Raw genomic sequence first — 26,344 nt, 5'->3', positions numbered from 1 at the left:
AATTAATATTTTCCTTCTAGACAATTCAGTAGACAGTACCTAAAGGAGAAAACGAATAACATCTGGCCAATGAGATTTAACAAATTGGTAGCAATCCCACCCCCCACTAGCACAGAAATTAATCTCACTCGCCCTGTTTAGTTCATGGCAATTTTTACTTCTACCATAGTTTTCATTGGCATAGTTTCTTGCACTGTGATAATTTATCAGAGTTACCTATGTATGTTGTTCTCTTATTTATTACAGGTAGTGGTAGCCTGGAAAACAGTCACCCTCATATCTTATTTAACACTGTCCTTTGCAATGCTTAAGCAGTTCTTCATAAGTAGTGGATGTTTAATAAAATCCTATTTAATTAAAGTTTTAAAAGGTAGAGATTGCACAAGGAAATATTAGCTTGTTCATTCCTGATCTCAGCTCCTTTCAACTGTAGATCATTCAGCTGCCTTAAAACTCAACCCCATTCAGGCCCTGCCTCAGACTATACCCATTAAAGGCTTTCCTCTAATTAGTGGGCGGAGTCTAAATTTACACATGAGTGTCAATTCATCTTCCAAGATGCACAGTCTCTTGTCTGTCACTGTGTTTGGGCCACTTGTGAGTCCTCTGCCACATCGATCCTCAATGACCACTTCAATCTCTCTGTGAGACATGAAGCTGGGCCTGGTAACCTAGCTGGGTAAACTGGGGGGGCATTGCTTTGGGGCCTAGCATAGTATCAAATTCCTCCACTGAATTCAAGCCTAGTCATGAACTTAGGTAATTGCACTGTCCAGAAACATCAGGTTTCAATGCCAGATCTTATTTTTTTATGAAAATTTAAACTGTATTTCAGTGTCTTTGGTTATATTTTGCTTGCCTATTTGTTTTGTTGTTTAGGTTCCTGTTAAAGGTGAGATCATATGGTATTTATCTTTCACCGCCTGGCTTATTTCACTCAGCATAATGCTTTCTACTCCCATCCATGCTTTTGCAAAGGGTAGGAGCTTTTTCTTTCTTTCTGTTGCATAGAATTCCATTGTGTAGATGTACAACCAGAGACACTAAAATACAGAACAGGCAGACAGGGACCCAAGGGGAGAGGGGAGGGAATTTCAGGGGAAAAGAGGAAGGATTCACAGGAACAAGTATAAAGGACACATGGACAAAAACTAACAAGGGTGGAAATGGGAGGGAGGTGGGGGGGGGGGTGGGCTGGGATGGGAGTAAAAAACAGAAAACTGTACTTGAACAATAATTAAATAATAAAAAAAGAAAATTTAAACTTCCTGTCATTTATTTTGAGTCTAAATCAGCCATGGTGGAGTTTCCACATCCAACTTTGCCAGAAAGAAGCCACTATTTAGGGAGATAAACCAAAGTTTCAGGAGCAGAGTCAATGCACGGCTGGTTTGACACTTCAACAGAAGTGTGAGCAAGATACCTGGGTGTAGGTGACCAGTTTGTCTTGGCCTGGTAAATGTGACTCAGCTCTGTATAGAAAACCTACAGATGTGAAGTGGTGGGCAGAACCCAGACTTGCAAACTGAGTTTTCCCTTCAGAATCAGGCCTAGAAAATTCTTATAGATTGTTATAGCCTGCTCTTGCTAAAACTCCCTCACCCTGGTCTAAAGCAACAGATGTATATTTTCTATCTTCAAGGTAATTTCCAAAGCCTGTGTGAGCTCTCAGCTCATTGGACAGAGCTAATCAGCTCATTGTCAACCCCCTCTGCATGTTATTTTTATTTCCTTGATTGTACCTAGATTGTAGACAATAATATTCTGTGTGATAGATCATGAATCTTTCTCTGATATAAGACCCTGGGAAAATAATAAAAGCCTGTCTAGGCAAGGGTGGGTGCTCCCCTCTTGAGGGAGTGGCCGAGGCACCACAGGCACTCTCCCCTTGAGAGAGTAGTCGTGCCTGTTCCCTTTTTCCACAGGATTGTTGTCCCTGTGCATTGATTCTCATTGTAAGCCACAACAGGCGGACTCTGCTGGACAAGTTCTGCTACACCTGGGGCTGTTTTTGAAAGGTAGAAGAGTAACGGCATAGCTTTACATTTGTGATAATCACAAGGTTGTTGGAATCACAAATAATACTGGCAGTCAAAAAGCCTTGAGTTCCTTAGCCAATTTCTTCTTAACTTCTCTAATCTTTACTTTCCTCCTCTGTCCAAAGGAGATAATATGTGCCTTGTTCAAGTGGTGAGTGGGAAAGTACTTAAATTATCTAATATCATATCTGGTGTGTTAGTTCTTAATAAATATTGCTTTTCTTTACAGAAGAAGAGTATACTGCAGTTAACTCAACCAAAATAGACCAGAGAAGGGGCCATAGCCCTGGAAGCAATCACCTATCTAAAAAGTTGACAGAAGAATTGAATTAGCTCCACCCTTAATGGCTCTAATTCAAGTCATGGAGTGAAAGGTCTGTGGGCCTTCCCACCAGAGGGTCTTAACCTTGATAACTTTGAGACTTTTAGTGACCTAGATCTTTAGCCAACTCTGATGCCACAAGGCAAAACTAGGCACATGGTGACAATAGCACATAAAAACAGGCCAAGCCTTAACATTGTGAGACTCAGGATAAGAGTGAATATGTAGGTCCAGGCATCTGGTAACTATTTAAAAGTTATAAATAAAGATTTCAAACCATTAAATAAAATATGGTCTATCCTCTGACCTTACAAATATAACTTCATGTAACCAGGATAGTCAGGCTTAAATTTACTATCCTTGGACACTTTGGAGCTTCCCGTTGGAATGTGCTGGTACCCACAGAACTGTCTCCAGACCCTTGTCTGTTTCAACTTAGGTCTTCACAGTGAAGGTCCCACTGCACTCTACCTTCCTCAAAAGGAGCTCCCGAAGAACTCCCTGGGCATGATTATAAGCAAATGGGTGGCTTGGTCTACTCTCAGGTGGAAGGACTCAAGGAGTAGACATTGACCCTGGAAACTCACGTGGGCCACATGGACAGACTACTGAGCAATCAGAGTATGGTCTAGATATGGGGGCGTCCAAGCTTTTGGCATCACTGTGCCACACGGGCAGAAGAAGAAATTGTCTTGACCTTCACGTCAAATACATTGTGATACACAATACCTGAGATTGAACTGTATTACAAGTCCGCTGTCATCAAAATAGCCTGGTACTGGCATCACAACAGGCACATAGACCAATGGAACAGAACAGAGAGCCCAGAAATAAACCCAAGTTTCTATGGTCAATTAATATTTGACAAAGGGACAAGAAGCATAAATTGGAGTAAAAATAGCCTCCAGCAATTCCACTGCTGGGATTATACCCTAAAAACCCTGAAACACCAATCCAAAAGAACCTATACACCCCAATGTTCATAGCAGCACAATTTACAATAGCCAAGTGCTGTAAGCAACCTAAATGCCCATTAGCAAATGAAGGGATCAAAAAACTATGGTACATTTACACAATGAAATACTATGCAGCAGAGAGAAAGGAGCTCCTACCATTTGCAACAGCATGGCTGTAACTAGAAAGCATTATGCTGAGTGAAATAAGCCAGGCAATGAGGGACAAATACCATATGATCTCACCCTTAACTAGAACATAATCAACAAAAGAAAAAAAGCAAACAAAATATAATCAGAGTCATTGAAATTAAGATTAATCTAACAATAGCCAGAGGGGATGGGGGAGGGGACAGAGGGGAGAAGGGTTTTCAGGAACTACTATAAAGGACACATGGACAAAACCAAGGCAGAGGGCGGAAGCAAGGAAGGGAGGTGGGTTTGGCTGGGGTTGGGGGGAGTGGTGAGAAAATGCAGACAACTGTCATTGAACAACAATAAAGTAATTTTTGAAAAAAGAAAATAAAAAATAAAAATAAATACATTGTGATACATAATCACAAAAAATTTCATAATGTTTTAAGTAAATTTATGATTTTGTTTTAAGTAATGTTTTGAGTAATACTTTAAGTTTTAAGTAATGTTCTAAGTAAATTTATAATTTGGTATTGGGCCACATTCACAGTCATCATGGGCTGCATGCGGCCCACAGCCCCCAGGTTGAGATACTGCCAAGGGGACATCCCCTTGGTCTTACACTCTTCTTCTTTTCCCACAGGGGAACTAGAATAGGGACCCTCTAAAGCCCAGGGCTTGGGAAAAGTGTACTTCTTGTCCAAGTCTAAGAGTAAGGTAGCAAAAGGGAAGATCACATCCAGACTGTAGGAGCAGCCCTAGGTTATGAAGTGGCACAAGCTTTGCTCAAAGATATGATATCCGACGATCAGTTGTCAGTGAACTGTGAGAGTAGCTCAGGAGAAACGTACATTTGGGTATTTTTTTAAATCTTTTTTTCTTCTTACTTTCTCTAGTTTAATTCTCTGTTTCCTGACTTCTGTGGGTGTGTACTCTTATGTTATTGTACAGAACTAGCTTTTTGCTTGCCAATTAGCAGGATAAGTGTGTAATCATGATTTTCTCTACTAAAAAAAATTACACACAACTTTTACGTGGATAATCAATCAATTTTTATATGAAAAAGCCTTGAATCGTTCTTTCAAATGATATAGCCCACCTAACACCATATGATCAACGCTTTATCTGCAAAGATAATACAAGATTATATAGTTTTAAAATAATAATTAGAACTTCTAAAATCATAGTCTATGCTATTTTCCATCTAGAGTATCTCTCCAAAGCAACATTGGGAAATTAGCTATCTGTGCAGAATTACCACTTTGGGGAGGGAATTTTGATAGGCAGTTACTTAGAAACTAAGATTTTCATTACCCAGGTTGTTGTGCCACAGAGATGAAGAGGCTAATTCTTTATAATGAGTATAATCACAGCAATTTAAAGTTGGTAGGAACTTTAAAAATCATTAAAATCACTGCAGTGGGAGATATGTGTAGAAAAAGAGAAAAAAATTAAAGTGGTTCAGTGAGTTGTTCAAGGTCATAAAACTAGAAATTGAGCTGTGACCCAGATTTCATTTCTTGCTAAGGGTATGTTTTAGGTCAAGCTGCTGCAACAAATTATCACAAAGTAAGTAGCTTAAAAAGCATTTGTTTCCTACAGTCTGGAGGCTACAAAGTCCAAGATCAAGATGCTGACAGATCTCATCTGGTAAAGGCCCTCATCCTGATTTGCAGATGGTGGAGAATATGACCATCTCTCTCTTATCTCTTCTTATAAAGGCACCAAGCCCATTGATGATGGCTTCACCCACATGACCTAGTCAAACTCAAACATCTCACCTCTGCATACCATCACATTGGGACTAGGGTGTCACTGTTTGAATTTTGAGAGGATATACATATTCAGTCCATATGAAAGGCAATATAGAAGATCATGTTTATCAATTAGGGGATGAAGTTTAATTGATATGGTGAAATGTTAGCAGGGTCCTGCCAAAAGATCAATCTAGAAAGAAAAATTAAAATAGATATATTTAGATATTTTTAAAAATCAGCTGCAAAGTTAAAGGACAAAAGACACATTTTTAGCATTAGCACATGTCAGAAATGTTTATCAGTTTTCTCTACCATTTAATCTAAAGTGATACAAAACCAAAGAGCAGAAAATTTATTGACAACACACCCACGCACCAGCTGAAGTGAGCAACTATTTTATCACAAATATGAAAAGCTGAGCGACTATTGTCTCTCTGGAATTATATCACAAAGTAGAAATCAAGTTCTCAGGAATTTAATGTTAAAGTAAGTAAAGAAGTTGAAACAAAACAGACAGATCTCAAGAACAAAGTAGACAAAGAGTAAAATCAACAGTCATAAAGATGAAAATGGAAGGCACACAGAGTGAAAAAACACTCTAGAAAACATAAGCATAGAGAGCATGTGAATAAAAGAAATTTACAAAAATAAATGAAAGAATAAAAAGTAAACAAGCAAGAAAACGATAGAGAAGCAGGGAAAATGTACTTTTCTCGAAATAAAAGTAGACTTGAATCTTCCTTAAAAAGACATATTTTTGCTAAAGACATTGAGAATAATAGATACCAAAATTCAAAGTACAGAAATCCTTTAAGAGCCAGAAAAAATGGCCCTGGCTGGTATAGCTCAGTGGATTGAGTACAGGCTGCAAACCAAAAGGTTGCTGGTTTAATTCCCAGTCAGGGCACATGCCTGGGTTGTGGGCCTGGTCCCCAGTAGGGGCCACACAAGAGGCAACCACACATTGATGTTTCTCTCCCTCTCTTTCTCCCTCCCTTCCCCTCTCTCTAAAAATAAATAAATAAAATCTTTTTTAAAAAGAGCCAGAAAAAATAGTTGAAAATATGGATAGTGGGAAAATCTACAGGTACATTCAAACCTATGAGTGTTTCAAATTAATATAAAATTAATTTAAAGAAAATGTAAACCAAAAGAATTATATCAAGTCAACTGACTCTAGCTAGAAAAACTACAGGCAAATACTGTTGAATAAATGTGAATGAATAAAAAAAGTGTTCCTGTGTGTCCTTCCGGGAAAATTATTAGAAAACAAAGTACAGTCCCCAAGAAAGACTGTGGGAAAACCATAGCAACAAGACAGGCAGGGGGCATAGAATGCTTAAAAGCTGGAAGTCAAAGGATATCATTTAAAGCCAACAGATCAAGATAAGAGCATTTAATTCTACAATGATAATAATCAAAAATGACTTTTAAATTACCTAAAAGGAAGAGTAGCAGAGAGAAAAGAGAGGGGAAAAAAGTGGAAATGTGCTAATTGTATCATATCCAGAGATTTATGTTTTAAAAGAATTAAATTTGTTATAAAACTATTATTTTAAAGGACCACAACCCTTCCTAAATATTAGAATTACACACATAAACACACAGAAAAACTAAGAAAATAAAACACATACAAAGCCATTTAAAATACACAGAGAACACTGTGAATAAATATATATATATAAATGATTTTCACAGAAGTAATAAAAATATACGGGGTTGGTGCAAAAGTAAGTTTACAGTTGTGTCATTATTTTATTAAAATTAAAAACATTGGATTCCACAAGAAAGAATTTTTACATAATTAATACCACCTGTATAATATAATGTAAAACCCACAAGACCGACTCAATGCAAAGTCTGTGACTACTTGTGATAGAATGTGGAGAAATTCAAACTTTCATGACTACTGGTGGTTGTATAAATTAGTCCAGCCCCTTTGAGTAGCAAATTATCAATATCTGTTTAAGCTGATGGGCATTTTATACACCCTGATAATTCTATGTCCAAGTTCACAGCCAAGGAAAACACTCATGTAAAATCACAAGGAATCAAGTATAAGAGCAACTTGTAGGATGTTTGCAATAGGTTGTTGGCAATAGTATACTGAGAAAACCAACAAAATCTTCATAAACAGAAAAGTAGAGAAATACATAGGAATAAAATATATGGTGGTACACTCACAAAATATTATTCACAGTTAAAATAAATAAATAAAACTCACCTATAGCACACATCAGTAAATAAATAATAGTTTTAAAAACTGTAATGACAACCCAGGTAAGTCGAGCCCAAATATTCTGTATTCCTATTGTTGTTGTCACAAGTTATCACAAATTGAATGGCTCAAAACAATAAAGAATCATTATTTTGTAGTTTTGGAGGTCAAAAGTGTGAAAACGGCACCACTGGGCTATAATAAAGGTTTAAACTGGACTGTTTTTCTTCTGGAAACTCTAGGAGAGGATCTGTTTTCTTGCCCTGCCTTTTCCAGTTCTAGGTTGTCCATACCCCTTGGCTTGTGGCCCCTTCATGTTTTTCAAAGCCAACAATAGATGGTCAAGTCTTTCTCACATCACATCACCCTGATTCTTCTTCCTCCCTCTCCTCTCTCTTAAAGGCCTGTGTGACTACATTGATAATCCAAGATAATCTCCCTATTAAGGTCACCTGATTGCTAACCTTAATTCTCTCCTCCCACGTAATGAAGTATGTTCACAGTTTCCAGGAAACAAAATATGGATGTCTGGGGTGTGGGGACCATAATTCTACCTACCACATACCTCTGATATCTGGTGATTTATTTAACTCTGATTCATCCTCATGAGGTAAGATCTGCTCAGTGTCATGGAGAGTAATAGTGAAATGTTCATTTATTTAGTCAGTACACAAACTCTGAAAATCAGAAAGCACCGAGTCAACAGCAATCTCACCATCACCATCTATTAACTACTTTTATCTCAAAGTGTACTACTCAAAAGTATTCAAAGGTATTCACTTTTGAATATTTTTGAACTCAAGTTTCATAGCACTTCATAAGGTGAAGACCCAAAGTAACCTTATCTGAAACCCTCAACTGAGTTGGAGACCCAGTCAGTCAAAGTCAAAATAATATCCATAGATGAGATCAGTTCACACTGATCAGTGCAGGTGAGACAGACCAAAATAGCACAAAAGGCCTTTCTTTCCTGAGTTTTCATGCAATTGAAATCTAATTGCTAAAAATCAAGTTGGCAGAGAAAAATCAATGGCTCCTGAGTCTTTGAGATGATTTGGAGAGTTGCTGTTCCATCAAAACCAGCATGAGTAAATGACTGACACTCATTTCCATTTAGAACGTCTGTTTAAATGCTGATTCGACCTCTGTGTGTACTGAGGGTTGAGTAATGTATGTAAAACTGTCATTAAAGTTGCATATGAAGCACAAGTTAAAAAGAAGCTCCTACATCTTGTTGGCGGATTTTCCTTCCTGCAATCCTCAGAGAAAAGAAAATAATGGCAGTCTATCATCAATAAAATGAGGCAAAACAAGGAAATTTTAATGTTCATAAGAAAAATGTCTGAGCTTTTCAATTCTGCTAAGAGAATTAGCCTCCCCCTCCCGAATTAAAGTGCTTTAGGGTATTTTTTAAAGATCTGATAGAAAATAACCCTCTTAAAACCTGAGCCCACTGAATGCTGTTCTGTTTTGGCACCGGAAATTAAGGGTGTAGAGCGTGTAATATAAATGTCTTCAGATTTTCACAAGGAACACTCAGTGGAAATCCTTTTAAATTTATTTGGTGGTTTACCCCCCACCCTGAGGGGTTGAAAACCTCAAGCACAGGAAGCAGTTACTGATTTACTAGTTGATCCACAACCTTTTATTTTAGTGGCAGATCATTTGACCCATTTCATTTCTCTAAATTGCTTTTTAATTTCCTGAGGACAGCAGCATTGTCCCGGTGTGCTGAAAGCATCATGTGTTTTAAAACACCAAACGGCCTCATTTTATTTTATAATTCATCTCAATTGCAAAGGTAGATTTCTTCTAGAGAGACAAAACAAGTAGATTTAGCCCTACCTGGGTGGCTCTCAGTTGGTTAGAGTGACATCCCATGCACTAAATATTCAGGGTTCAACTCCAAGTCAGGGCACCCGCCTAGGTTGTGAGTTCAATCCTCAGTTGGGGCAAGTATAGGAGGCAGGTGATCCATGTTTATTTCTCACATTGATGTTTTCCTCTCTATTTCTCTCTTTCTCTCCCAATTCTTCTTTTTCTAAAATCGATAAAAACATATCCTCAAGTGAGGATTTAAAAAAAAAGAATGTAGATTTGGAGAGTCAATGGACCCAAGCTGAGTCCTTGCTTTGCTGTTTATTAGTCATGTGACCTTGAAGAATTCTGGTGTTTCCAACATTTACTTAAATAAGGGACTGAACTTTAATTTCAAATAGCCTTTCCGTTCTAAAGTGCTATATTTTAAAAAGTTATCACTGGGAATGCTTACACTAGTAAAAATACACATTGTCATTTTTTATACAGGGAAAAAGTGACTTTGCTAATTAGAAGAACATTGGTTCAGCCACGTGGAGTGATTTTGAACAAAATAACATTTGGTCTTTAAAGAGCAAATACTTCAGAGGGTTCATTCTGTAATGACATGTGGCTTGTCTTTTAACCTGTTGATTTTGTAGCCCTTTATTCTCAGTAGAAGCTTCACTAATGGTAAAGACTGAGATGAAATGATAACCAGATACTCGTTATAAAATGCAAAAGCTGAAACCATTGATTTTCCTTCCAGATCCAAAACCTTTTTCAGGCCATCACACTTCATAAGTTTTTCTCGTCTTCCTAGTTATCATTTCAAACCTTGTCTATCTTTGAAGGCTTAGATGGGGCCCCATCTAATCAATAAGGCAATGCATGAATAGTCCAAAGTTTTTATTTTCTGAGTCATTATCGAATTTAATCATAGCAAGGACAATCAAAAACACAAATATTTATCAACTTGTGTGTGTGTATAAATTAGAAGGTGTAGAGGAAACTGAGAAGGGTAAGACATAGTCACTGTTTTCAAAGAATCTATAATAATTAACAGAAGACATGAGCACATATAGATTAAGTGAGTATGTGAGACCTAAAAATCACTAAATCATTTTAAGGTTACCTATTTGTTAATTATAAAATGAATGACAAACTGTCCAAAAAGTTATAAATATTTTATTTTACCCCTGAATTTTCTTGCTCTTACAAATACATAGCAAATAAAATTATGGATAAAATAAGGGTAGGTAACCTAGGCCTTCTCTCTAGGTGACTCACAAATCATATCCTTATAAATTTAGCACTCTAAAGAAAATGACTTTAACACCACCAGGCAACTGCAATGTGTTCGACATTTAACAAATAAAAGAACACGACCTGGCTGGTAAGAAAAGTTCTCCTAGAAGCAATGAGATTGAATCCAGATTTATTTTCAAGATTTCTATTTATTTATTTTTAGCGATAGGGGAAGAGAGGAAGAAAGAAAGTCAAACATTAATGTATGGTTGCCTCTTGTGTGCCCCCTACTGGGTGCCTTGGCCTGCAACCTAGTCATAAGTCCCAACTGAGAATCCAACCTGTGACCCTCTGGTTCACAGGCCAACACTCAATCCACTGAGCCACATCAGCCAGGGTGAATCCAGATTTTAAAAGATGCATGGTTGTGGGCTGATTAAGAGAACCTTGTGGAAGCCTCATGGGTTAATGGAAAGAGCACAAGGAAAGTTTTAAGGGACGCAGTTGCAAGGAGACTTGAAAATAAGAAACAATTACAATAAGAGTAATACTTTATGAAATATACTGCTGTCCTCTTTCCATTGTAAAGTATAAGTCTTTGTCTTGAGTCATTTGGGGCTACCTTTGTGAGGGTGAAAAGGCGTACTTGGGCAGAAAGGCAGAGAGACAGAGTCTTTCCATTTTTAATACTAAAAATATTAATTATGAAATAAGATGGTCTTGAAAACTAAATTTTCAGGACAAAAAAAAGAAAAATTTTAAATACTTTACAATCATTAATATATAAAAGGCACAATTAGGCTGTGGCTGGTGTGGCTCAGCGGATTGAGCGCGGGCCCACAAACCAAAGGAATGAGGTTCGATTCCCAGTCAGGGCACATGCCTGGGCTGCAGGCCAGTTCCCAGCGGGTGATGCATGGGAGGTAACCATACACTGATATTTCTCTCCCTCTCTCTTTCCCTTCCCTTCTAAAGATAAATAAATATAATCTAAAAATAAATAAATAAATAAAATTATTTAAAAATAAATAAAAGGCACAATTAGGTCATAGAATATTGTTGGGTGGTGGTGGTATATGTGCATTCCCTCATCTTAGAGTGAATATTTCTTTGCCCCTTTTTAGTAAGACCATAGGCAGTTTGCTTGTAGGGCATGAAGAGAAAACAAAATGTCTAGGTGAGTTTTGGTAGACTAAAAATTGGTCCAAGGTGGTGTTTATTCCCTGGGTATAACATCAGAGAGAATGATCACCTACTTTGAGCTCAGAGCATAGAATAAGAGTAATGAGTCAAAAGCAGCCAGGTAGATAGGGCTGAAGTTAAGCTTCTGGCACCCCGTGGCTGACTGTGGGTACTCACAGAACCCAGAAGGCCCTGGAGATTATGATGGGACATGGTGTATCCAGCAGAGGTTCTTTACTGTGCAAAAACTCGAGGACTAATAATTAATGACTAGCACATGAACTTAAGAGCCGTGTGCCTGAATAATGCCCACAAAAGGCCAGGCAGGACCAGCTCAATTTAGCAGAGACAAGTTTAAGGAGAAAACCAAACTAGCCACTGGACAGGAGAAAATAGACTGAAGAGACATTGTACAGAGAACAGTAATTTGTGGATTCATTACCTCCCTCGCCAGTACACACTTCTTTTTTTAAATATATTTTATTGATTATGCTATTACAGTCTTCCCAATTTTTTCTTCATTTTCTGCCCTCTCCACCCTGCACTCCCCCACTCTCCAGCATCCCTTGCCCTTAGCTCATGTCCATGGGTTGTACATATATGTTGTCTGGCTTCTCTGTTTCCTATACTATTCTTTTTTTTTTTTCACTTCTTAAACCCAGGTGCCACCAAAAGGAGGGAAAAGGAAAGAACAAGAACCATTCTGAAGCTTTCAAGTCATCAAAAGAAGTACTTAGAATTGTTGGACCAGATAAAATAAACTCATTCTTCACAAGCAGAAAGTTGTATGTGATCACATGCCCAGGCATCCCAGAAAGATATAGGGGCTGAGGGAAGGAGTGGGATAAATATAAGGAAGGAAATATGAATCATAAAATAATGAAGAAAGTATATTTGGGAATAGTCTGAGTAAAATCGTCCCCTGTCACACCAGCCAGTTTGAAAGTAATTGAGAATTCACCTATATAAATATGAAAATGACAAGGCCTGTCTGGAAAAAGTCCAGCCATTGTTAGAGAATGGTTTGTACAACATCGGTGTAACATGGCAGATGGAATGCACATGGGTGAACATTGATGACTTCACTGTTCTACTCAGTGGGGGTTGGAGATGCCATTGAGTGAGTATATGTACTATGTGGCTGTCACATTCAAAATGATTGAGCAAGTAAAGCAATGGATCTGCATCAAATTTTGCATTAAGCTTGAACATTGCTCTGGGGAAACTATTCAGATGATTCAGAAGGCTGCATCTATGGGCAACTGGTGATTGGCAGCTTCATTATGACAATATGCCTGCTCATGCATCATGTCTCACGCAGGGTTTTTTGGTGAACCATCAAATCACCCAGGTGACTCAGGCCCCTACAGCCCAGGTTTGGCAGCCTGTGACTTCTGGCTTTTCCAACAACTAAATTCACCTTTGAAAAGGAAAAGATTTCAGACTCTTCAGTGATATTCAGGAAAACACAACAGGGCAGCTGAAGGTGATTGGGAGAACTGTGTGGGGTCCCAAGGTGCCTACTTTGATGGGATCTGAGGTGTCATTGTCCTATGTACAATTTTTCTTGTATCTTGTATCTTCTTCAATAAATCTCTCTTTTTTAAAAATATATTACATGGCTGGATACCTTCTGAATAGACCTTGTTTGTATAAAAAAATGTCCCTATCTACACCCGACTGTTTCCTCAATCTTCTCCTCCCTGTCACGGACTGTTTCTGGAAGGGTCATTTTTCTGTTATTCTGGTGATCTTTCTCCCAACAAACCACCCAGCCATTTTTGTCCTTTCCCTCCTCTGACAGAAAACCAGTCATATGAAGAAACAAAAAGATAAGTGAAAGGGGCAAGATGTAAAGAATAGTGAGGAGTCTAAACTAACAAGTTGGCTTGGTGCAGTTTCATGGAAGAAGACATGAGACCTCTGGGCCAGAGAACAAAGACATTATTACTCACAGCATTAGCAGTAACTAGAGGATCAGCATTTTCGCTTATTCTCCAGGCTCACATTCCAACAGGGCAATGCAAAGAGGGCCAAGTGATACCTACTCCTAAGGTGGTCTGCAGTACAGAAGAGAAACCTCAAGCTTATGAAACTTGAATCTTTTATACTGGACAGGAAGCATGCCTGCGTTTTGCCCCAAAGAAAGTTATTATTTTATTATATTTTATAGTAAGCAAACTTTCTTTTGGCTCTGGAGGGAGACCTTATCTCTATGTTTTAATGTTGTTTACTATGCAAACATTATGGAAAGATAATCTGGAGCAAACATAGTCTGCTTAAAAGACATGCAGAAAAATGAGAGACCCATGGAAACATATGTCCCAGCACAGGGCTGTGACCCTCTCTCCTGATTATTTATTTCATCACATCTGGTTAAGGGTATTATTTACCTATAAGAAATAGGAGTTGTTAAAAATATCTGAAAAGGAAAGTTATTTTTTAAAAACATAAAGATTACTAGCATTGTTTTAGTCATTTCACTTTGCTGTTGAATCAAGATATCATAGGCTGCATGACCTAACGAATATGCATTTCTCACAATTCTGGATGCTCAGAAGTCCAAGGTGAGGCACCAACTGATCAGTGCCTCGTAAAAGCAGTTTTTCTGGTTTGCAGATGGGGCTGTTAAATCATCACAGGGTGGAGAACAGAGACAAGGGAAGCCCAATAAGGGAAGGTGTTAATGCCAGCATGAGAGCCCACCCTCAGGAGCACTCAAAGACCCTGTCTCCTCAGACCCTCTGCCATTACAGGCCAAGGTTTCAACATGTCGACTTTAGGGGACACAAGTACACTTTCAGTGTCATTGAAACTTGACCTCTGGTTGAAAAGGGACTAGGAAACAAGTGATATTTCATCACTCCAGGCCAGAGGTAGTATTTAAATATTTATGTGACCTATTTATTTTGTTGATCTGCCTGGCTAGACTTTTTGTTCTTTTTGGAATCCAGACTGTATAACGTACTAGCTAACTATTTCTTATATCCTCATCACAAGGTAAAGTGCATAGCACACACAGCAAATACCCTTGCTAATACAATGACATTAATTTGAACCTGAGGGCTGCTAGGAACAGTGGATAGTGCTCTTAATAAATAACTGGCCACAGGAGCATACCATAGAAAGATTTTTTTTTGCTCACGCTTCTTCATTACATATGTCATGCACCAAGAAAAGTAATTATCTCTTTAGTGCTGTTTATTTTTTTAATTCTCTTCATATACAAATTACATCATGTTTCTAAAGAACAATATATAAGCTCTTTGGACACATGTCTCAAAAAGTCAGCCCTAAAAAGGTCAAGATTCAAGTGTGTGGCAATGCTCTCTCCACTTTCAAGAACCTGGAAGGTGTACTTTCCTTCTATAACCGTGTTTCTATATCAAGGGTAGCTAAAATGTGTAGCTGCTTTATAACTGCACAAGGGCATTGCAAGAAATTGAATTCTAATATTGATGCTTCCCATTCTTAATGTTGTGGTCATGTTTTCTTTCAATTAATTAGAAACATAATGTTTGTTATAGGAAAATGCCTGAAGCAAAACGTGATTCCAGGTACCAATCAAAGGGGAAAACAAAGCACTCGATGTTCACTCTATGAACAGTCTCTCTTTTAAGGTGAATGCAACGGAAAGAAACTGCAGTGGTTTCTGCTGTTGTGTTACTTGCTAGAGGAAGCACTTTTATTTGGAAGCAAATGAAAGCATCTTATTTAACTGTTTGAAAGGGAACCTTTGCCAAATGATGATAGAAGTATTTAATAATATTATCGTAGTCCATTTAACTAATTAAGCTTGTGCTGCATTCTGTGATTGCTTTGAGTCCTTCAAGGATTTTGAAACCTCAGAGGAAGAAAAATATTTTTATGGAAGGAAGTTGCACAGTGGGGTTGAGATGATGCATGGAATAACTCCAGTAGAACAAGTCTCATATATTTCATGGAGGCCCATTACACTGTATGTAGTAACACTTCAGTACTTTAAGATGCAATAAACCACTGTATTGAACACACGCTGGGTGAATATATTTTGTTTCCTTGTGTTTTTTTCCCCCTTTTAGAATTGGCTGTTTGCATTTTAATTCTTGTTTAGCTTTTTCTCATTATAACATTAAAAAAATTGTTATTTTTAAGGTTTCACTTCCTCCTAACATGACAAGCATCTATGATGTCTGTGAGCCCTGTTTTTGCTACACTCTGTGACTTCCTGTGGCTTATGCAGCAGAACGAAGACTGAGGTACTGCAATCCAGGTTCTTATCTAAAACTCCCTGCCCATGTATCCTGAAGACAATAGAAAACAAATACTAAAAGGTTCTCAATTCCACTCTTGGAAAATTCCAAACTAACACTTTCACATTCTGGTGGAAGTGGCTAAGCATTTCCCATATTATCAGGGTTCTGAAAATATGTAAATGTGAGTGTGGGTGTGGGTATATGATTTCTATAACTTTGTAAATGACCAACAATAAAAACCTTGTACAACTCAATCTATTCCTAATTAGACCTTATATAATATGATTTTTAGTGCCATTTTTCTTTGTTTTTTTTTATTATTGTTAATTTGTGAGTTGTCTGCTTTATTCTGAAAATAGAATTTTTTTTCAAATTTTCCCTGGTGAGAGAGTAGAAGAGAAGTGAGAAGGACTGTTCTTTCTTTTTGTACTTTTTAAAAATTGTTGTCCAGGTACAATTGTCTCCATTTTCCTGGCTCCACTTTCGCCTGCCTCACCCACCCCCACCTCCCTCTCTCAATCCTTCTCCCTTTTGGAAGGAGCGTTCTTTTTAGCTCTCATTCTCAATGCCATCGTCAACAAGATCCGGTGCCACAGCCACTGTCACATTCCTAGACATCACTGTGCACAATTTATGAGGTTTACATAAAGGTTGTGTAGAATGAATCACTGGCCTTTATCTTTGCGAGTTATCCTCTTTGCATTATTTATGAGCAAAAAACAATGCATTCCACTGGATTCCAATGTTCAACTGCTATAATTCACCTGATAAAACATTATTTGCCCGGAAATTCTGACACTGAAGTGAAGAGGCAGCTCCCTCTTTTTCAGAAGAGTCATGCAGCATGTTTCATATAATACATCAGAAACACACCAACAGCACCTATCATCAATGATCAGTCTTAAGAGACAGCACAACCCCTAAGGGAATAAACTTTCTTAAGCCCACATTCTGCAAGGAATGCCACTTATCTTGTCCATCCTCTGGACACAATTTAGTTTTTCCATTGACATTTGGTTGAGTGCCTACTATGTCCCAGGTGCTGTTATAAGTGTTTGGAATTCTTCAGTAAACAGAGAAACAAAGCCTTGGCCTACATTCCCCTGCAAAAGGCCTGAGATAAGGCCTAGAATGTATGAAGTTTAATTTGGGAAATGAACCCAGGCAACTGGAGTAGGGAAGTGGAAGAGCAACACAGACAAGAAGGGAAAGTTAATTTAAAACTGCATCATTGAACTGATTACCTTGGTGAAGAACTGGAGCACGGATCCTCTAGGGATCTTCTGAGGAGCCATGTGTTCCTACCCCGGAATTGTCCACCTGAGAAAAAGGAGAGCAATTCTCATCCCCAGTTGTTGAGGGTTAGCTCATGGAAACTGGACTCTCTTCTGCATGTGTTAGCATCCCCTTTAGAACTGGAAAGAAAATCCTGGGCCAAAAGCAAGAGATGTGAAGTATAATGAAGACAGAGGCTGTCATATTATACCTGCATGAACAGTGTACCTCAGAAATGGCTGGAGTGAAAACAGGGAACAAAAAAATATGACAAAATGCAAAAGATGTCTGATACGATCCCGGCCCTCGAGTAGCCTCTAGTTCAGTCAGTTCCATTTTATCCAATCTGCATGCTCTACTTGGGGCTTTCTAAAGAAAACAAGGTTAAATGAGAATGGCTGCCCTCACACAATAGAATTAAACCCATAGATAGTTAAATCCTGTTCATTTAATTAGATTCTGATCATTTAAGAATTGATATATAAAATATAAATATAAAACAGCTTACTATATTATTGAGTCTTCATGGAGAAGGATTAAAGTAACAAATAGATATGTCTAAGAGAATCAACAATAGTGTGCCCTTGTCTGAATAGCTCTTGTTTTACTTTCTAGATTCTCCAGGATGTGAACATGAACATATGTCTATCTAGAATAAGTTTCAACTGACACCCTAGGGTCACAGGTATTAACTACTACCAAATCCTAAGACAAAAGACATTCAAGTAAAAGAGACAAGAAAAAAACAGCTTTTCAACACTTACCAGAACCTTCATAGTGGAAGAACCCTAAGAAGTCCTTAGGAATCCAAAGCATTCCTAAGGAGGATTCAGTAAGATGCCACCATAACCATTCTAAAAGGAAACTAAAAAGAGTTATCTTCCACACTTGGACCAGTGAGGCACCACCAGCTTGAAACATGGACCCCACAGAGAGCAGACAGGAGAGGATGAAAAAGGAAATGATGTAACAGGAAAACGAAACTGGAAGCTCGTTCAATGATTAACGGTACTTGAAATGTAAGGCAAATAATGAGAAAATTGCTTTTGTGCTCATGATAAGTTAGTAGTATGAACTTTTGGTAATGAATGTCTGGACATCTTCCCACACCTCTTTCAGATATCATGGGACATGAAAGATGTCCAGATCACACATAATAAAAGGCAAAGAAGGAAATATAAAAATAACAAGGTACAATGATGCATAATGCAGGAGGAGGCTTAGAGGCTGGCTGCCTTTATCACCCTCAGGCCCAGCTGCCAAAGGAGGGACCTCAGATTATTGACTCAGGTGTATGATTTGGAGTCAAAAGTCAGTTCACCTTTGTACTCAAGAATAAGCCAAGTGAAGAAATGCAAGTTCCTAAACACTATTTTAGATCAATATTCCTACTGACTTTCTAAGTTCTTAATGAATGAAATGTAGTCAGATTTACCTTTCTTCCCAAATAAAATATTGTGGGTGAAACCAGCAACTTCAATTGATTTGAGCTAGTTTAAATGAAGATCTTATACCACCTCCCTCATTTTGTTGTGTGACCATAATTCTTCAATATCAAGAAAAGCTGGGGACCTAAGTGAATAATACACCATGAATGTCAGTAAATACAATAAAAAAGCTTAAAAATCAGAACTTTGGCAATCAACAATTTGCTTTGCCTTTGTAACATCTAGTGACTAATTGTAGTGATTTTCTCTTAAATTACAGGATGTCACTGGTATGAACTGTGTGAGCCCTCGGCCAACAGGAGTGAACTGTAACCCTGTTACACAAACATAATCAAATGACCAGATCAATTAACTCTTAGGAGAGAGAATTATTTTCTGTTTTATCCTGAGAAATACACCCTGACTTTTCAGATGCCCCAAAGTGCCAGGATAGGCTTTCCAAAAGATTTCACTAAAAACAACATTCTCTGAAAGGAAACTGTTAGTAAAGTTTAGTGAGGAGAGAATTTCCACTTGTTATGAAAAGGCTTTGTTCTGGTCTTCAGACTATGATGGATGATCTCCAGACCCTTGGGTGAGCAGAGCCTCATGAACTTTGAGATTTGTCTTTTTTTCTAGAAGGAATTCGGCAAAAAGAAAGTGATGGAAAGTGTGCTTTTACCTGCATACAGAGAAGGGAGTTGACTAGATTTTTTTTAGAAACTAAAAGAAAAAAACAAACAAACACCAAGAATCACAAATCTTGACTCATTGTTTTATATTTGTTTTTCTTGTTTTAATTCTAACCTGCTATTATTCAGTAAATAGCTTATCATAATACGTACAGGCTCTCATTGCAGTATAACCCTCTATAATAAGGTGATGTATAACACAGTTAATTAATTAATGCAATTTCAATTTACTTTAATATACCAAGTCTCTGGAGTGAAATATCTACAGTTAATGATCAGCAGAGATTAAACTGAGGTCATTGTATTACCAACTCCCAAATTTAATTTTACACATGAGAAAGAGAAAGAGATTGTTAAAGTGTGTTTCCCTTTCAAATTTCATATCTTACTTTGTAGATCTTTATCATCTTTTATCACTTTGCTTCCTTCTTAGCTGGTGTTTTCCCTTATATGATTTATTCCTTTTATAGGCCTTTAGAATTAAAAGCTGCATTGCCAACATCATGAGTCTCTGCTCACAGTGTCTGGCCCTTGTTTTCAATTATATTTAACAGTAGAGTTAGACCAGCAAAGATGATTTTTCAAGGCTTAGACAACTGTGTTTTCATTCCTTCTGCCATCCCTTTAGGAGTGTAAGGCTATTTTCTAGTAGTCACATTGTTGGGAGAAAGAGAAGGTGAAGAAAAATCACTTGAGGAATCTTTCCAAGGTCCTGACCAAGGATTGGGGGAGCATCCTAATGATGATAAGTCACACATATGTGCAAGAGCAACAGGCTCCGCCAGGTTACCCCATTTCCCTCCTACCTGAATCAGTAATACTCTGGAAAACCACAGATAATAATTTCACAGCAAGAACCATTTATTCAGCATTATTATGCTCCAGGTACCATGTTTAAACACACTGTGTACTTTATTGCATTTCCAGAGTGACTCCAACATTACAATAATGTACCATTATTGTCTCATGATTAACAAAAATGAGGAAATACAAAAAGGACAAACAAAACTGACAAGTTACACAATTAGAATAAATCAAGTTTTGAACCCAAGACCTGCTGACTCCAAATCTCATGTAGTGAAAATATCTTCACTACAGATCCTCTGAGCCTCACCTATTTCTGGGGTCTTTGGTGACTTAATCTACTCCAATGGCCACTGTTGCAACCAATGTCACATGCAAACTGACCAACTTCATATGGCATACCCTGACAAACCCACATCTCATACCCACACTGCACACCCCTCACCTCCTGTCTCTGGGATTGGATGTTAATGCTGAGGCACAACAAGTATTTGAAAGTGTGGAAGTAATTGGTGCCTTATGCAAAGACCTTTGACCAGTGGGAGACAGAAGCCTATGCATCAGTTCTTCACCCATCATTCTACCAGGAGTCTGCCCTTGGAAACACATCCCCTCCAAAGCTGGCTTAGTGAAATATATGAAGTGAAATATATAAGAAGGAATTTAATATGGGGAATGAGAGGCTTATATAACTGCTGGAAGAACTAAAATTAAAGGAGAATAATTACTAATATATCCCATAGTACCAAAATGTATGATTCTCAAATGTGTGCCCAGGAAATACTAAAAGCTCTGGTAAGCTCCCATAAACACCCAGAGAGCAACAGTGAGGCGCGTATTTCTCATGAACTTGCCTGGAATATGCCTCATACCTCCTGTCCATCAACAATGTTACATATGTCATCCTCTGAAGAATAAAGGTGTCTCCTCTTGCCTGCCTTCCAAGAGCCTTTCATAAGCAGAATTTAATTCAGAACTATTCAGAGGGAAATTCTGGCTTAGGAGAACTTAGACTAGGTTGGAAAGGGGCCTGTTAGGATGCTGCATTGAGAGTAAAACACATAGGCATATGGAAATTTGAACTTGATATAAATCTTGATGGAAAACCTTGTCAACCTCGCATCTAAAGGGGATGTGGAAATAATATTGCATTTCTACAAATATTACAGGGGTTTCTAAACCTTTCCTAGGAATATAATGAGAAGGAGAATGTTTTATATGTTGGAGTTTCTTTTAGGAAACTTATGTGATTAGAAGAAGTGCTTTAATATACCACTGGGTGAGGCAGGTAAGACCATTGGGCAACATGGTAAAATAACAAGAGAGGATCACTAACTCTCTTCTAAGAAGGGTGGACCTGGTAAACAGAGGGATCCTGTTATGTTAACAGGTTAAACTGAGGTCATGTCATCAAAATTCCTTCTGCTCTATAGTTAGCCCACATATTATAGTCTTTCCCTAAATCAATGTTGAACAGACATTTAGGAATGCTTTCTTGAAACGCCACTAATCATTGGTCTGCCTGAGAGGCCCATCATTTATGTGAACACAATCAGTCCATTAACAGAGTCAGCCCTAGGAGAGTGGGGTAGCAAGGGATGGAGTGAAAAGGAAATAGGACACATTGACAAGGACAACAGTGCGGTGATTGTGGGGAGATGGTATAAAAGGGGAAAATGGCAGTGGAAAAAATACAACTAAAAAATGGAAAAAATAAAGAAAAAGAAAAAATAGTATCTTAAGGTAAAAACAGGTGAGAGCTTCTGTTCCAGCCCCCCTTGTCTATAAAGAAACTGGGTTCATGACAAGGTCTTTCTCTTTCAAGTCCAGTCACCAGATATTCAGCCAGCAACATTCTAGAAACAGATTCCTTACTCTGTTACTTGCTATCTTTATTATAATTCAAGACAATCTTATTTGGTGAATCTCTTCTCTTTTTATTTATATTTTTCATAACAATTAAAAGCATTATATTGAGTTAATATATCAATAAATTTATTAACCAGTTTCAAGACCCTTAAATATAAAATGTTTACTTAAAGGCAAAGAAAACTCCAGGTGAGTGCTCCAAATGTACTTCTATTGGAAAAGCAACAAACACAACCACAAAGGTATATTTACATAAAATCTATTATACCAAAAATCATGTTTAAGATGTTCAGATGATGCTAATAAATAACAGGTAAAAAATGATCATCACAATTCACAGTTTGACCCATCTAGGTTTTAAGATATTACTATTTGCAAGAAATTTGAGTAATGCATTATACATTACTACTAATAATAATATGTATTAGTAATAGCATCTTTTTACAGAGGGATTCAATTACTGATTGATAAAATTGATGACAGCAAAATATTCTACATATTAAAATTTTATATTAAACACAATACAGGTTATGGAAGGGTTAGAAGGGACCTGAGTGAATAGCACAATTCATTTAGATCTTTCCATCTTTTCCAGTTTGTTGCTTTCCTCCAAGGGAATCATCTGTTACTTCTATAGTTGCTGTGACTACCACTGCAGTTCCAAAGAGTTTCATTCTGGTGTCTGATATATAGTATGCTGTAAGACTTTTCTCTTCTTTAAATTATTTTTTACATACTGATTTTAGAAAGAGAAAGAAGGAAGGGAGAGGGAAAGAGAGAAAGAGAAAAACAACAATTTGTTGTTCCACTTATTCGTGCATTCATTGGTTGCTTCTTGTATGTGCCCTGACCAGGGATTGAACCCGCAGCCTTGTACTAACTGGATGATGTTCTAACCAATTGAGATACTATTCCAGGAAATACAGCTTTTCTAACCCAATAGCAATATTACTGAGTTATCTGAATTGCAGTCTTGATGGTATGCAGAGTAACTGAGCTAGGTTAGGCATAAGTAGCCAAGCTGGAATAAGTTAGATGTCTTGCCCAGCTCCTCAATTAAATTAGTTTTAACTTAATTCTCCTAGGATAATGATTACATACTCATAACAGCAAATACATTAATATCAAAATGTTAATTAATATATGCATCTCATTGCCAACTTCTCAAAAATTTAACCCAAAATGTAGATCAATCCTAATTGTAGAAATTATATCTTGGGAAATATTTGAGCCTTTTTAAAAACCCAAATTAGTACTCTGAAAAGCATGTCCAATCATACCTTTGATTCTCAGGAAAGAAATTTAACTTTTCATAATGTATCATTTTAGGAAGTGCCATACTAGGCAAAATTATTCAATAAAACTGCATTGTTTATTATGCTTATTAAAATAAAAATAACTTGCAACAAATTTTCTAATATGTTTTTTAACAATGTAAGGGTAGAAGTAAACACTGCCATGTAGGGCTAAGAGGATAGGAGAGTTGATAACCTGACTGAACCACAATTGAAGTCTACCTTATTCACTAAATTGTTTTATGGCTGGAGTTGGATTTGGGGTATTTACTTTTCAAGTCACTGATAGACCTTTCTCACAATTAATTGTAACCCCTCTCTGTCCTATTTGTCACTGTGTTAGTCTAGCATCATTTCTTCCTGCATTTCATTCATAGACACCAGTGGTAGAAAAGCCTTGTCAAACATGAAAATAAGGCTTATTTTATACCAAACCTATGGGGTTAAAGGAGAAAGTTTAAGAGTTACTCCATACTCTGTCCATGGAATAGTGCAAAGTCTGTGATCACTAATTTTCTCACTACCTGAAGCTCACTTCTGCATACTTCATATACATGCCCAAGAGAGTTAAAATGCTGGACATCCAATCTCTAGATATATGGAGAGCAATTGTATGTGCTGATCCATTCAGGAGGATGTGTATGTGTAGGTATGTGTGTGTGTGTGTGTGTGTGTGTCATCTGTGGAAAGCTTTCTTCCCTGTTGCACGCAGAAACTGGAATGAGTATAGTGGGTCATTCCTTAAATGAAAGGCATTATTCTTTCCTGACACTTATTTGTCATTCACTTGACTCATTAAGAACTCTGATGCTGAAATATTTGGGATAGAAAAAATTTTCAAATTCACAGCATATTCCTGAATTTTGATGCAGTAATACTTTTTTCAGGCATGATATATCATGTCAGAACTTTGTTTTAGTAAATTAACAACACCAGAAAAAACAACAAGAGAAAAACCTTGTCATCATCAGCACTGTGATTCTTGACTCCCTTGGAGCGTGACATCCTAAGGGCAACAATCAAAAAAGCTGAAATCTGAATGTCACCAATTCAAGATGGGCCCAGAAAAGAGCTTCCTGTGAGTGGACAGGTAAGGTCCACCAGTATCAGCTTTGTTCATTAACCCAAACTGCTAACTACAGTAACACAGTGAAATTTTCCAAGATACTATGCAACTCCATTTCCTCCGTGAATTCTTCTAAAACATTTATTCAGTACACAATATGTTATTGTCTTTGTTTTTAAAATCTTACACTCTATTACCTTGGTGCTATCCTTTTAGGTGTGCTCGGCTTATCCTCTTGGACAAATACCTGTCAGTGGGAACAAAGCCTCTTTTTGCTTCTTGCACCACCTCGGGGGATTTCTAGAGCACAACCCTATTGAGTCCTTCTCTTTCTCAGTGCAGTGGGACATTACGCTGCCTTAGCCCTTTGCAGCTGTGGCTGTTCATATGAATATTTACAGACAATAGAATGTAACTGGCAGTGGTGTTTGCCACTTCTTGGCTAAAACAGTAAAAAAAAAATCTATGTAATTCTCTAGTTTCTTTTTCTCACCACTGTGAGCCAGGAAGCTGTGTATCAAGGTGACGTTGTAACTACAAGATAGTACAGCTGCCATTCCCTTGTACCTCTGAGTAAAGCCTCCTTAATCTGTGTAACATGAGTGTAAAGTAAATCGTCTGCTAAGCCAAAGATTTGCAGTTAATTTTTAGCAAAAGAATACATTACTCTTAAAAATGCAAATCTGTATATGGGAAATTATTAATTTTATATTATTTAATTGGCTTTTATTACATAAGCCCTAATTTCTAGATGTCATTTTGAGCTCTTTCCCTACATGGCAAGGTAATCATGCATATTTGTCTTTTCCTTTACCTCTGTAGTGAACAGAGCTTTGACCTGGATGGAAGAATTCTTTGAAAAGCTCTATGAGAGGTTTTCTTTTCTTTTTTTTTTTTAAGCTTTTATTCACTTATCTTTAGAGGGAAAGGGAAGGAGAGAGTGAGAGAAATATCAATGTATGGTTGCCTCTCGTGTGTCCTCCACGGAAAACTGGCCTGCAACCCAGGCATGTGCCCTGACTGGGAATTGAACCGCCATCCTCTGGTTTGCAGGCCCGTGCTCAATCCACTGAGCTATACCAGCCAGGGAAGAGGTTTTCTTAAACAGGAATCAAGTAACATTTCAGAGGCCTTGAGACCTAAGTCTTTGTCTTCTATAAGTTTTCACATCTGAGCATTCTAATAGGGTAGCAGATCCTTAGCCTTTTATCATGTTTTTAAGTGTGTGGAACTATGAATAGACAACTTTTAAGTTAGGTGAAACCTAGAATCTCTACAGAGCAGAAACACAAAATCTTAATATATAGGACAATTGACAAAGTTGAAGAGTTTATATTCTTAGTCCAATGCTCTATTACAAATGTATAAAATAAATTAACCACGTATTTCCTTATATCTCAAGGATAAGACATATCTGAATGATATAAACATGATATCTGAATGATGCTTTTTACATTTTTCAACTACATGTTTTAACCCTATTTAAACTGATGAAAGAAATAATACAAATTCTAAGGAAAATCTCTAAATTACTCATTTTGTAACAAGAAGTTATGCTACATTGTCATACAGCTGTATAATTGGACCAATATTTAGATAGTTGACACCGTCTTGCTGGAGGAGACAATCATATTAATGAATAACCATAAGCGATTGATACCTGCGCATAGCCTTGTAAGTTTTTGTACCAACACGAGTCCACTAAGAGTCATTTCAACTCTTTCTAATAAGCATTTAATTACTGATAGGTTCATTCAAATTACTAATGAATGTAGCCCTCATCCCAACTTCCAGAAAGATTTGAAAAATCATGTTTCTACAGCATATTAAAAAACCATGGTACTAGGAACTCTTGAATTGTCATGTCAAAGCCATTCTCTTTTCACTGATTATTCCAAGGAATAAATGTATTAAGCAATCTGAAAGTAGGCAAACTACTTTCTCTTAGTCTCCTATCTTTAATCTCTTTTCAAGGTGTGATTTATAAACAAAAACAAGCAAACAAACTTCAGTCTCCTGGTCATCTGGTT

At 37.4% G+C, this 26,344-nt stretch overlaps 1 long non-coding RNA gene across 1 annotated transcript in view; it reads right to left on the bottom strand.

The window, feature by feature from the left end:
* The window catches only part of LOC128628588 (uncharacterized), a 59,532-nt gene extending 41,436 nt beyond the window's left edge, over nucleotides 1–18,096 (bottom strand). The window contains exons 1-2 of the long non-coding RNA XR_008393017.1: nucleotides 17,926–18,096; nucleotides 17,131–17,206 (exon numbers count right to left, since the gene is read on the bottom strand). This is a non-coding gene — a long non-coding RNA (uncharacterized LOC128628588). The remainder of the gene's footprint in view (nucleotides 1–17,130; nucleotides 17,207–17,925) is intronic.
* Nucleotides 18,097–26,344: the final 8,248 nt, after the last annotated feature.

The sequence above is a fragment of the Artibeus jamaicensis genome, unplaced genomic scaffold (genome assembly GCF_021234435.1).
Source record: "Artibeus jamaicensis isolate MK-2021 breed Jamaican fruit bat unplaced genomic scaffold, CSHL_Jam_final contig_851, whole genome shotgun sequence".
NCBI classification, from domain to species: Eukaryota; Metazoa; Chordata; class Mammalia; order Chiroptera; family Phyllostomidae; genus Artibeus; species Artibeus jamaicensis.
This window is presented reverse-complemented; position numbering and strand designations above follow the sequence as displayed.